At 42.8% G+C, this 13,126-nt stretch overlaps 1 protein-coding gene across 5 annotated transcripts in view; it reads left to right on the top strand.

Annotated features, from left to right (window-relative positions):
* The window catches only part of Arhgap24 (Rho GTPase activating protein 24), a 413,886-nt gene that overhangs the window by 242,687 nt on the left and 158,073 nt on the right, over positions 1 to 13,126 (top strand). Inside the window, exon 1 of one of the 5 annotated variants that reach the window (XM_052198154.1) lies at positions 138 to 407. The exons of the other annotated variants lie outside the window; for them this stretch is intronic. The gene's annotated coding sequence lies outside the window, so the exon portion shown is untranslated. Of the gene's footprint in view, positions 1 to 137; positions 408 to 13,126 lie in introns of those variants that run through there. 5 annotated transcript variants of the gene reach the window in all.

The raw sequence follows: 13,126 nt of genomic DNA, 5'->3' as shown, positions 1-13,126 counted from the left end.
CTTCAGGGTCCTGGTGAGCTACTATTCTTTCATGTTCTTTGTGCTCTGCTGTTTTTCCAAATGCTCAAATACTACATTATTTAAGGTATGTTTCCTTGCAGAAGTCCTTCCTCCCCACTCCATTTCTCTGCCTCTTTCTTCAATATATGGGATGGGAGGATACTGACTAAGTCTGAGGAGAAGGAGGAAGAAAATTAGCTGCAGGAAGAGTTTATAGCTCTGTCTATAAGAAAACTTAAATATAGCTACCAGTGCTTTGAAAGGAACGGTTTATGTCCAAACAATATTTTCCAGACGAGCCCTGTACTTTCTTGCCAACAGAACTAACTTTAAAGTGAAGGCAGTAGACAGTTAAACGAGTCGACTCTGGGACCAGCTGTGTGTAGACAAGACCAATTACTTATAAGGTACTGTTTTTCTCATTGAAATCTTGAGGGTCTGTTTGTTTTGGGTACAAGTGTTCTGTGGGCATTTGATCTTCGATTTTCCTTTTACCTTATCTCCTTTCTGCCAGGAAATGGAAATCTTGAAAATAGTCTGGGTTTTGTATGGTTTTGTGATTGTTGATTGTTGAAGCTGCCGGGATTGTTTTGTCTTCTGGAGCAAATAATCTTTGTCAATGTATCCAAAAGCGTTCCTCAGCCTTTTCCTTGTCCAGCCTAATCATGTATGATCTCGGACTTGTATTGTATATGTTATATAGGTGGCACATGCTGACTTCCTCAACTGAGGGGGAGGGGCTAACAACTTCAACTCTAGCATCAATCCAGAGCCCCTCCCAGGAGAGGAGGAGGTGGCATGTCTGGACATTACTCAGACTGAAGCTTAGAAGATTTGAATCTGAAAAACAGACTCCTAAATTAGGGTTTTACCACTCCTTTGCATCTCTACTCAGCTGGCAATTTTAACTCTTCCTTCTCTCTACTGCCATTTCTTTTTACAAATCCCAGCAAGTCTGTTAATTCACTTAAAGTAATTCTGCTCAGTTGCTAGAGTGCTGGCTACCATGCATGATCCCTGCATAAGCCACATAAGTCCGGAGTTGGGGTGAAAGGCTGTATTCCGGGCTTTCTGGCAGGGGTTGCAGAAGGACCAGAAGTTCAGGGTCACACATACATGAGAAGTATGAAGTCAGTGCAGCTCTGGAACAAAAGTAATATAAAGTTTATAAAAGTTTAACCTTAATCACCTTAAGGAGTAATATCCTACCAAGCCCGACACATGCCACTTAGTTTCTAATTCCTGACCCATGCAGGTTCTTCCAGAGCAAATGAAGGAAACAGTCCGGCCTAGGACCATGAGAGCCTTTGTCATTTGAAGTGCTACTGTTATCCCTGAGGCCTGGCCAACCAACTAGAAATATCTGCTACTGGTCTGGAAACAGGAACTCGAGATGTGGGATTCTGAGAATTGAAATTTTCATGTTGGCCTCTAAAGATGCCATATGCTTTTTTGAAAGCATCAGCCATTGGTAGAGATTTCCCTCTCTGAAATCTTCTGTAGGTCTCCCTGGAGGGAACTAAAAATAAATCTTATGTTTTCCAGATCACTAAACATTAGCATGTATAATATACATGCTAATGAACATACAAGTACACACATGACCACACTTTTCAGTAATGCAGTGATGCCATGTACAATGTGATGCCATGTGCAGTGTGATGCCCTGTCTAGTGTGATGCCCTGTGCGGTGTGATGCCCTGTCTAGTGTGATGCCCAATATAGTGTAATGCCCTGTGCAGTGTGATGCCCTGTGCAGTGTGACACTCTGTGCAGTGTGATGCTCTGTGCAGTGTGATGGCATGTGCAGTGTGATGCCCTGTGCAGTGTGACTCCCTGTGCGGTGTGATGCCCTGTGCAGTGTGACTCCCTGTGCGGTGTGATGCCCTGTGCAGTGTGACTCCCTGTGCGGTGTGATGCCCTGTGCAGTGTGATGCTCTGTGCAGTGTGATGCGTTATGCACTGTGATGCCCTGTGCAGTGTGATGCTTTATGCACTGTGATGCCCTGTGTGGTGTGATGCCCTGTGCGGTGTGATGCCCTGTGCAGTGTGATGCTCTGTGCAGTGTGATGCCCTGTGCAGTGTGACTCCCTGTGCAGTGTGATGCTCTGTGCAGTGTGATGCTCTGTGCAGTGTGATGCCCTGTGCGGTGTGATGCTCTGTGCAGTGTGATGCTCTGTGCAGTGTGACTCCCTGTGCAGTGTGATGCTCTGTGCAGTGGGACGCCCTGTGCAGTGGGATGCCATGTGCAGTGTGATGCCCTGTGCAGTGGGATGCCCTGTGCAGTGGGATGCCCTGTGCGGTGTGATGCCCTGCCTAGTGTGATGCCCAATATAGTGTAATGCCCTGTGCAGTGTGATGCTCTGTGCAGTGTGATGCCCTGTGCAGTGTGATGCTTTATGCAGTGTGATGCCCTGTGCAGTGGGATGCTCACATTTTGTGTGAGGATTTTACATTTCTTGAAAGCTCACATAATCAGTACACCTTTTGGATTTCTTTTAAACTTTTTATTAGTTTTTCCTCTCTGTTCATTCTTTATCCAGCTCGTATATCTCTATCAGCTCCTTTCAATCTCAACCGTTCTTTCAAAATTGTTAGATATTGGTAAATGCAAGCCAAGAGGACAGAACAGAACAAGCAGACTTACAAAAGTACAGCTGAAATAAAAGGCAGTGCGTTTCTGCTCTGAGAAAAGGGCACAGGCACAGAGACATCTATTTTGGGTGCTCTGGAGATGTTTGGCTCAAGCCCAAGTTCTTAGTTGTGGTTTGTAGTAGAGGTTGTCATGGAGGCTGGTCTGGAATACATCCCTGAATCTGATACAAAAAGTACTGCTTGGTTTCCTTCCTATAAAGTTCCTGGAGGTATGTGTCAAGAAATCCGTGAGTAATTAATCCCCAGGGAGGGACCTAATATTAATCAAGCGCAAGTATGTTACTCAGACTAATTCATAGGCACACTGTTTCACATGCATGTGTAGCTGGGAAGAATATAATGATACTTTGTAGAGAAGCCCAAGGACAAAAGAGTACTCCTGCTGTGTGCTATCCTGTGTGGAGACCATAGTTTAGGGGGAAAGTAATAGCTAATACAGGCTAATTGTGTGGATGACGCTTTGGGTTTCTTGAGTGAATTCTAAATTATTTATAAATTCTAGTAAACTGAAAAATGGCATGAGATAATTTTACAAGCCATATGTGTTGAACATATGACAATAGGGGTTTTTCTTATCTTCAAACATTTTCATGTTCAATTCCAGAACAAAACTGAGTCACTGATTTTTCAATGATATTGACAATGACAGTAGCCACTTTCATTGATCCAGTTTTATACACACACATATACACACAAGCACACACACACACATACATACACACAAACCCCCAAAGACACATCCAAGCACAACCATTGGCAGACAAAGAAGCTGTGTGAATGCATGACAGTTCTTAAGTCAGTGTTCAGCTGAGTCCTTGCCCAGTTACGTGGTTAGTCTCCCTTCAGAACCAGGCCGATGGCAAACTCTCGCATCTCCCACTCCATTCCAATCCCAGGGAAAGCTTCTTGGTTGTAACAGTGACATTGGATCTGCCTTGTGTTTGGAACTGTCCAGAATCTTTGTATGCTTTTGCTCCCTAATGATATTTGACAATAGAAAGGCTTCTCTTGTAAGAAAATGCTATTCCAGTTGAAACATAGGCTTTCAACATTGGAAATATGACCTGAAGCTGGACTTCCTATCAGGGGCTCATTTTCATTGAAATTTAATCTTTACATTCATACCTTCATAGAAAAATTGCCATACAAAATGACATTAGTTTGGCAAAAGGGACTTTAGTGCCACTAGGCGAGAATCTTAAAAACCCAAAGCAATTGTGAATAAATATGTACCTAGGAGGATTTGATTTAGACTAACCAGTTTTTAAACTAGAAAGGAAAGAAGCCACTTTAAATAAACTAAAGTATCTCTGTACTCATGGATAGCGTCTTACACAGTCCTTTCCAGCAGAAACCTAGCAGGGTTCTCCAGAAATGTTATGATCTGTCTCCCTGGAAACTACAATTCAGGGAAGAAGACTTAGATTTCATAAGAAGCAATCATACTCAATGCTGCGGGTTTCTGTAGGTGTTAAACAGGGAAGACATCACTGCTATGCTCTCCTAAAAATCTGCATTGAGCTACAACCTTTCAGAAGGAATGCTTACATTAACTTAAGTACATCCTTGTAGGCTGGCCTTGGTGTAATATAAATAAGGGCTTTTGGATAATTTAAGAGGTGATGTGGTCAAAGATCATGGTTCATTTTGTGGTTATGCAAGAAACATCTGTTGAACAAATATGCAATTCAAGCCTTTAAAGGTATCAACAAATAAGGCAGCCCAGACACTCCTGTGGTTCGCTGTGTATTTCATTATGTGGGATTCACAAGTGATTCATGCTAAAAGGACAACACTCCATTACCTTTTGCTGTAAACTCATAAAACTGCTATTAGCCAACAGTAATTTGGAATTTTAAACATTCTGTGAAAAAAAACACACCACGAAATCTGTAATTAAGACTTTAAAAACAGAATTACACAGTGAGGACCTGTATGCTTTTGGGCTTTTGGGGATTTTTGTTTTGTTTTGTATACTTTGTGAGACATTGTGGGAAAATTTGTGTCATTTTATTTTGTATCATTGTACTTTACAAAGTGAAACTTTGTATCACTTTGGAGAACAACAAAGTAGGTCAGAGCTGTGTGTCCTGTTCTAAGCCTGTCTGCCTGTCTATAAACAATATAATGCATTTTCTGTAACTACAGTCTATATTGCTTCGTGCTCTGTTGGAAATAAAATTTAGTTCAGTGTGTTCTTTCGCACAGGATTTTTGTTGATTTTGTTATGTTGAAGTAGTTGAAATGAAAAGGTCCTTAAAAAAACAACAACAACATGGGGGAACAAAGTCTGAAACCATGTGACTCACTTAAGTCCTGTATTCCTATGCTCTCTCCTACCATCTCCACCCAGCAAAGAGGCGAACTATCTGAGGAATACATTTGCAGGACAGAAAAAGGCAGCACAACATCCTCCGCGCTGATTAAGAAGTCAGCCATGTCTTCTATTCCCTGAAACTCCCCAGGGGGAGGACTGCTTCTTTCCCTCCTCCAAAGAAGGGGTCAAGAGTCTGCGCCAGAACTCTCTCTTACACAAGGAGTGATAAACATTAAAAGCTATGGGAACTTTGTAAAATAGCTGTCATTTTGTTAATGAATATTTGCTAAGGCATTTCCTGAGCCACTGGTGTTTATGGAACTTTTAAACAAAATGTTTTTGAAGACAGAAGAACTAAGACTCAATTCACAAATTAAACCCCTGGACTCACAACAATGCTTTTCCTCAGTGCACAGTTGAGGTTCTGGCGTCTGTTGCACTAAAACCCCAAACACACAACTCAGCCACACACTCTCTCCTCTGTGCCAGCAAAAATGGCTGCCTGCTGCCCTGCTTCCTCCCTCCCCTATTACGCTGCCAGGCTTTGAAGTCCAGTGTTCAATTTTACCACAAGGCCAAGATAACCCGAAGAAGGCTGTGGAGGATGGCTGGCTCGGCCACCAGTGCCAGCCGGGTTTTGTCTTTGTCCTTACCTTCTCTTTCCCCTATTCCCACTGTTCTCTCAGGTCAGGCTCCTTGCCATCAATTCTGTCTCGTGATGTGATGGATTTTGTCCCTGGTTGTATTTGTGGCCAGGGATTCCTTCTCTGCCTCCTCTGCATCAATCCGTTATTTTCTTCCCAGGCTCCTGATTTGAATTCTGCATCTGTCTTCCTTTTGCAGCTTTTCTTCCTCTGAAAATTCCATCGAGTCTCGTGGCTTCAGTCCCACGCCCGTTTAGGTATCTGCTCAGCAAGCTGTCCTAAGCCTTCTATGAGTTCCCATGAAGGGTGCTATGACATGTTGTGTGCCTTCCTGGTATCTGGATGTCCTGCTCTGCAGGAAACTAGATGTCAGCCACACTGTGCAGCCTCGGGGAGTTCCCTCATTAACATGGGCTCTGAAGTCCCAGGATGCTGCTGCCTCCCTCTCCTCAGCTTCCCTCACTAAGACCGACCCTCACATGTATCTCCTCTCACACTAGGGAGCAGACACTGATCACCCCAGGCTGGGATTAGGGGAGCGAGCAGTCCTGTGCGGGTTATCACAGGTTAAAAACTGTTCTCGACACATTTCTTTATCCTCATGGTCATCGCCTTGGGGAACATTTCATCATCTTATCCCTTGTTAGATGTTTGCGTCGTCCCTGTTCTTTCTCTAAGGTCTTCTACATCCATCTGTCTAGCTGTGTGGCAACTTAAAAAACGAAGATAGATAAAGATGCTGCCTGCCTGGATGGACAGACAGACAGATAACCAAAGGGTTCAATGACTTTCCGTACAGGAGCAAGAACAAAGACTGAAGTTCAGGATTTGCTTTCCTGATAGAGCATCTGCATGGCTCAGCATTGTGAGGTCCCCAGTCATTCTGAGTCCCAGAATCCTCACCTAACAGTAGGAGCATCAATGCATGGGAGGCCATTGTGTTTCCAACTCCTCCCAATTGCCTGGAGACCTGATGACCTTCGATATATTGAAATGACATCCTTAAGTTGTTTTTTTTTTTTTGTCCTTTCATCTGTCCACACACTGCAGTATAAGACACACACACACACACACACACACACACACACACACACACACATACCATTATACAACCAACCAACCAACCAACCAACATTTTAAAAAGGATTCCATTAGAGTACCATAATCAGATTTAAATTGAAAGTAAAAGTCACTGTAAGAGCTTAAGGGTTTCGTTACACTTTTGTCCTAGAGTCTTGCGGTAATTGAGTTTTTCTGAAGTGGCACATGCCTTTCCCTTTGTGCGGATAGAATGGCCATTTGTGCTTGCACTCTGTCTGGGTTTCCTGAAACTGCTATTAATGTCTTTCTTAGTGCCTCCTCGTAGAAAGCACTACAGTTGTTCCTTTCAGAGGAACTGGGATCTTCCAGAGCACTGAAATTCTGTTTCTCATTGTACTTCACTAATGAATTTGTAAATTACTTATATCAAGGTAGGGAAATTGGGTAGGGGTCTTAAAGGCATAGTAACTAATACTTCACTTATTTCAATTGATCGGAACCATGCAAACTAGTAGAACAGAGTTCTCGATGGTCGCATACCAAGATTGAAGTTGTCTTCTGCTGTAAGGGCTTTGCATTCATACCAGGAAGTAGTCCAGAACTTACAACTGAAAAAAAAAAAAAGAGTGCTTCCTTTCCTTTCCCATCCACCTTCCAGTGCCAGGCGGAGGAGTTAGAATCTAGAGCACAGAGCTGTTGTTGGTGGAGAAAGCCTTTAGAGCATGTCTCTGCTTGATTTTAAACCTACGTGGGGTCTGAAACAGGAATTAGGGGTGTGTGTAACAAAATAATGAGGTATTTATGATTTGCCACAAAGTGCACCTCCTAATGTACCGAAGTAGTGGCAAATCATGCCGGAGACTTGCTTTATTTACATTTAGCAATACTAGTTAGTAACACCAGTGTTGTGTTATGGAAATTGCATAGTATGAGACTGTTTCTACAGTTTTATTAACATGAGCATGCGTAGCGACACGGGCTGAGGGACAGCTAAGAATAAAGCACCTGATGGAGCCACGGCTACGCTTGCCTCTGCCTTCGCATCTCTGCCTTCGTTCTCATGCGAAGGCTTGGCTCTCCATCCCCTTGTCTTCCGTGTGCGTTACCATGTGAAGGTGGTTTTGTTTGTCTGTATCTTTGATTTTCTTTGTTTCTTTTATGTTTAGTTTTGCTTTCCCACGGTGGACCTCTCCTGGATCTTGTCTGCCTGGCAACCTTTCTATCTTCTGACACACTCTCCCCAACCCTGCCTGCCCTCTTTTCCCCTGGGGCTCCACTGAGACCTCCACTTTCAGGATGGCATATTGGCTGGCCCATTGTCCTTGCTCAGCTAGACTGTAAATTCTCAGAGGACAGCAGCTCTGTCTTATACCTTTGATGACCAGTGGTTAGGATGGTACCTAAAAAATAAATCTCAAAAATTGAGAACCAACACTGCTCCAGTTCAGCTGTTAGAGATGGATGCATATCCTGTCTGACATGTATTATGCAGAATAAGTATCAGCATGGCTCAATATCTTGGTTTGAATACATGTTTCTTACTGATTCGTATTTCTTATGAAAGTAGCAATGATTTAAGTGTCTCATTAAATGTCATCTTACTAGCTATCACAGTTTCTGTTTTCCTATTACATAATAGATTTGTTGTCCAAACTCATAGCTATTTGACATGCTAATTTATGGCATAACTCATTCCAGTGGCTTTGCTCCCATCTCATTCTTTTTATAATAACTATCTTCCAGTGAAATGGATAATTCAGAAAAGATTTTGGACAGTTTTGTAAGTAACAACTTGGAGTTTGGGACATTTTTGTTTGCTATACTGATTCAAAAGGTCAACCTAGAAGGCCTTACTTAGTATTTAAAGTTTAACTTAATACAGCAACACAAAGAGAGATTTTTACTATAATCCAAGAGCACATGAGTTGTCTGATATGGGAGACAGGGAACAATCAGAGGTGAGATCAAGAGCCACCAAGTGCTTCGAGGGAGCAGGACACTAAGTAGAGCCGGTGTCCTCCTTCTTCCTGCCTGTGGACAGACAAAGCTGGAAAGCCAGGCCAATGTGATGTGCTCTAACAGCAGAAAGATCTGTGACCCGCTTTCTGTACAGGGTACATGGAGGTTGCAAAATTCAATCCTGTTTTAATGCTTTCTTTCACTGGGTAATTATCAGAAATGAACATCTCAAGATGTTGTAGATGTAGACATGCCCAGAGCACTCTCCCAAGTTACCCCTTGGCCCTTTGCACAGCCTTGAGGGGAAGAGAAGTCAGAACTAAACTAGCAGGAGTCTAGTCATCAGGACTGAATAGACCAGATCTGGGGTCTGTGGGATGAATTCCGAGATGCCCTCATGTTCCAAGGATGAAGATCATGACATCCTCCTCTTCCCAGGATGTAGAAGGAATACTGCATGTTCCTGATACCAGGTGATGCGCAGTTAAAAGAATTTCCTAGAGTTTCCACTTATGGTAGAGAAAAGAACACTGTACTTCATATTCTTGGTCTTGTAGAACCAACTTTCATTCTTCAGCATGTCAATATTTTTACTTAAACGCATTACTTTTAGCTGCCTGTATTACTATAGAAAATTGAAGTGTCAAAATAATAGCTTACAATTTTCTCTGAAGTGCACAGTGTACGTTTTCTTTGGCACTAAAGGGATTTCAAGGCTTTAAAGACCTAATGTAAAATTCTGTATGTTAAGGTACCGAGCTCAGAAGTGAGATGTGGGGTTGAAAAAGCCAATCCCATAGGAGAATCTTCATTTTAGACAACTGGCAAGAGATTCAGGGTTTCAGCAGGTCGTTGAAAAGGATGGTTGCTTGGGTAAATGTGCATTATAACATGAGTCTACCCTGAAACTCAACAGCAGTCAAAGAGAGTGGAATAAGTAAGTCCAGTCCGGTGAAACCAGTCAGCAGATGGTGGAGTTAGGAATAGAGCTGTCATGATTGTGAGGGTGGTTTGTTTATCTGTTTGCTTATTTTAATCCATGTAAGAGTGAGACCCAGACTAGTGGAAGCAAGACAAGAACTAAATCTACAAAATTTCAACTTAATGATGGAAGCTAATGATAATCCTACAGCACATGGGTTAAAGCTGGATTAATTGTGAAGCCAAATGGGAAGTTGCCAGCGTACCCTATATTGTGTTCTTGTGGTCTGGCATGTGGCAGGCCACCAGAGTCCCCAGACTGGGCAAGGAGTGCTAGATATTCTGGTACATTCTTATGAGAACTGGTGCCATCTCTGGCAAACCATGCTAAGGTACATCAGAATTCCCTTGAGAATGCCAGCTCTACTTCCAATACATTTTGTCCTCCAAACCATATTGATGTAAGTCCCACCTGAATATCCAAGGAAGGATGCCTGTTTGCTTAGCCCCTGCATTTCTGTCTTGTTTTCTGAAGTTTTGGTTTTGCATATCCTTTCCACTCTTCTCAATAAATCTCCATGTATTAGGTTCTATTTTTAAATGCAGATATGAAAGCAACCCAGGCAACTTAAATTAAAGACTCCCCTACCTTTTCTTAGAGTGTCTGGTCCATGTAATCTGGCAGGGAGGGGGGAGGGGGGCTCTGGGATGTGCACTTTAGCAAAGGCTTCTGGCGATACAGGTGACAGAATGACAGCACTAGAGGAACCCCACTGTAAGTCAAGGGAATGCCTTGGGAAGTGTGATAATCCAATGGCCACCTTATCCCTCTTTGGAACCTCTTGTTCCTTATGATATAGTTCAAATCACTAAAATGCCATATGTCGTGACTTGTGGACAGAGGGTTAAAATGGCTTCTGTAAGTATATCCTAGGTCAAAACATTGAGACTTTTAGGATATGAGACAGAATTGCAGATCATATATGCTATGGTCCTCTTTGGTTTTAGTGTATCTACAATTTTAAAGGCAATTTATTTTTATTGTGTTTCAGAGATGGCCAGAGATATGAAAATGGCTGCAATTTGTACCCACGATGCAAAATTTTATCGTGCTGTTCTTCCCAAAACAGAATTTCTCTCCAGTTTATGAGAGAACTGTCCTTCCAACAGCCACATAAAGACAGCTGCAGGCTGCAGCTAGAAGTTAAAAGCAGTGCTGGCTGTTTGCAGTGTCTCTTAGCACTGGAAGCTTGCTGGGCAGCAAGCAGCTGTCACATATGGGAAAGATTTACGTTGCCGGAGTGGGCTCCAGTTTGATGTAGTGTAAATGGTATTTTCAAGCACTCCAGTTTCCCAGATTTTCCATGGCCACAGTATACGCTCTTGTCTCCACTGAGAAATATGTCTGTCTAGGGAATCGGGAGTAAGTATTCTTCCAGGCGCTCCCGTCAGGGCCTTTTGTTTGCAGCCAAGTCCACTGTGACTGGTTCACACATGATTTCACTCTTTCTCCACCAAGATGGAAGAGATGAGAACATCAAATAACGACAGCAAGGATTTAACCGTGAACCAGGAAGCATTCCTTGTCACTAGAGACTGTAAGGAACAGGTACCAGCCTTATGCAGTACCTTGAGAATCCAGGACCGGAAATGTCTTGCTGCGGGCTTAGCTTTTGTGACAGTAGAGAAAGAAGGAGTCTTGGGAAGGAGGCCCCGTGAAATACGTGAGGCCAATTGTCTCAAGTGAGCAGGGTCAGAACTGAAAGTCTACATTCTGGGTCCCTCAGGTTTTTCTCAGGATGGCCATATTGTCAGTGTTAAGATATTGTTAAAAATTCTAGGGCTCCAATAAGCATACATAGAGCCAAAGTCCCATCTAAGGCATCTATCAGGAGGCATGGGTGTAAAATCCTGGTGTCTGGGACTGGAGGGGTGGCTCAGCCATAAGTGTTCTTGAGGCTTTTGGAGTGAACCCTGTTTTCCGTCCCCAGCACCCACAACAGGAAGCTTACGACCATCTTAACTCCATTTTCAGGAAATCTGATGCCCTCTTCAGGTTTCCACAAGTACTATACTCATGTGCACAAATCTGTGCATACGCGCATGTTACACACATAATAACAAATAGGTCTTTTTAAGAAGGAAAATAAATGTTGACATCTAATAAATAACTAGGATTTTGGACGTGATCCCAGATAAGAAATTAAATGCATTTAATAGTGCAGTAGCTGTGAGTTGTCTCAGGACCTATTTCCGGCCTTCACTCTTCGGAGGCAGGAGACGGCTGACTTCTTCTTTGAAGTAACTTTGTTTACTGAAGAGAAGTGTTACATGCTACCCATAGGCATGTTCCAGTGAGGAGTACATGTTCCAGTATGTTCCAGTGACTACGCATCCTTCCCCATGCTGTTTGAGGTTGAGACACATGTTGTGCCTTTGATGAAACAAGGCTCTTGATAAGCTACACAGGACAACTGATGTTCAGAAACAAACTGTTTTATAGAGTTGTTCCTCAGCGTGGGATGCCTGAGTTCTCATTGACTAGTACAGAAGTCAAAACTGAAGCAAACAAACACGAAACTCTTCAACATGGTATAGAAATTTGGTTATGATATTTATTCTTGATTTTCCACTTGATTGGAAACCTGCCTGTTGACAGACTAGCATGCACTGGTTTGGGTGTCTCTGTGAATGAGCATCTAGGGAGGGTTAACTAGGTGAGCTAAACTCGTTCTGAATGTGGATGTCTGTCTCTATCTCATAGGCTGGACTGAAAGCAGGAAAAGAGAAAAATAGTAAGTGCATTCTCTCTGGTTTTTTATTTGTGATTGTGTACGCTGTGCCAGCACATTCTTCCCTCTGTGCTGGACTGACTCTTCTGAATCCACAAGCCCAAATCAGCCCCTCGTCTATAGTTCACCTCTGGTATGTGAGCACAGAGATGCGGGAGCTTGGCTAACCATGTACAGGTAGAGATTGGCACCAATGTGCAGTGTTGAGCATGGGCTGCTTAGGGGAATCTCAGGAACAGAAGGTCCCACTTCCTGATGGGAAGGGTTGCATGTGAGGGCTCCTGGGGGACTTGGCTGGAGTTCCAAGGAGCTGTAAAGGATAGTGAGGAGTACATGTTCATTTATGTGTAATGACTCAGAGGACCATTGTGTAAAGACTCTCTTCCAGAGGACCCAGGTTCAATTCCCAGTACCCACATGGTAGCTTAGAGCTATGGTGGTACAAGGACATACATTAAAACAAAACATCCAAATATATAACATACAAATGAATATTAATAAATAAAAATACAATTTAAAAGAATAGAAACGCAACACAGAATTCCCAATAATGACATTGGAAACGAAAACAGGGATAGATGAGACAGAGCCTCTACTGTACCCAATAGTGGTTCAAGCATCGTTTTCAATCATATTCAAATCAATTTGAAAGAAAAAATGCAAATGTGGGGAGATTTAAGCATCATATTCTCATAAAAATAAAAGTTTCTCTAAAACATGGTTATGAGGCTCAGGAGAACTCAGAATCTGGTCCTGAGGAAGAATCCTCAAATCAATGATGAGGAAAGGACCTGGGA

The sequence above is a fragment of the Apodemus sylvaticus genome, chromosome 11, assembly GCF_947179515.1.
Source record: "Apodemus sylvaticus chromosome 11, mApoSyl1.1, whole genome shotgun sequence".
In the NCBI taxonomy this organism is placed as follows: domain Eukaryota; kingdom Metazoa; phylum Chordata; class Mammalia; order Rodentia; family Muridae; genus Apodemus; species Apodemus sylvaticus.
Note: the sequence above shows the minus strand (reverse complement) of the source record. Positions and strands in the feature narration are given on the sequence as shown.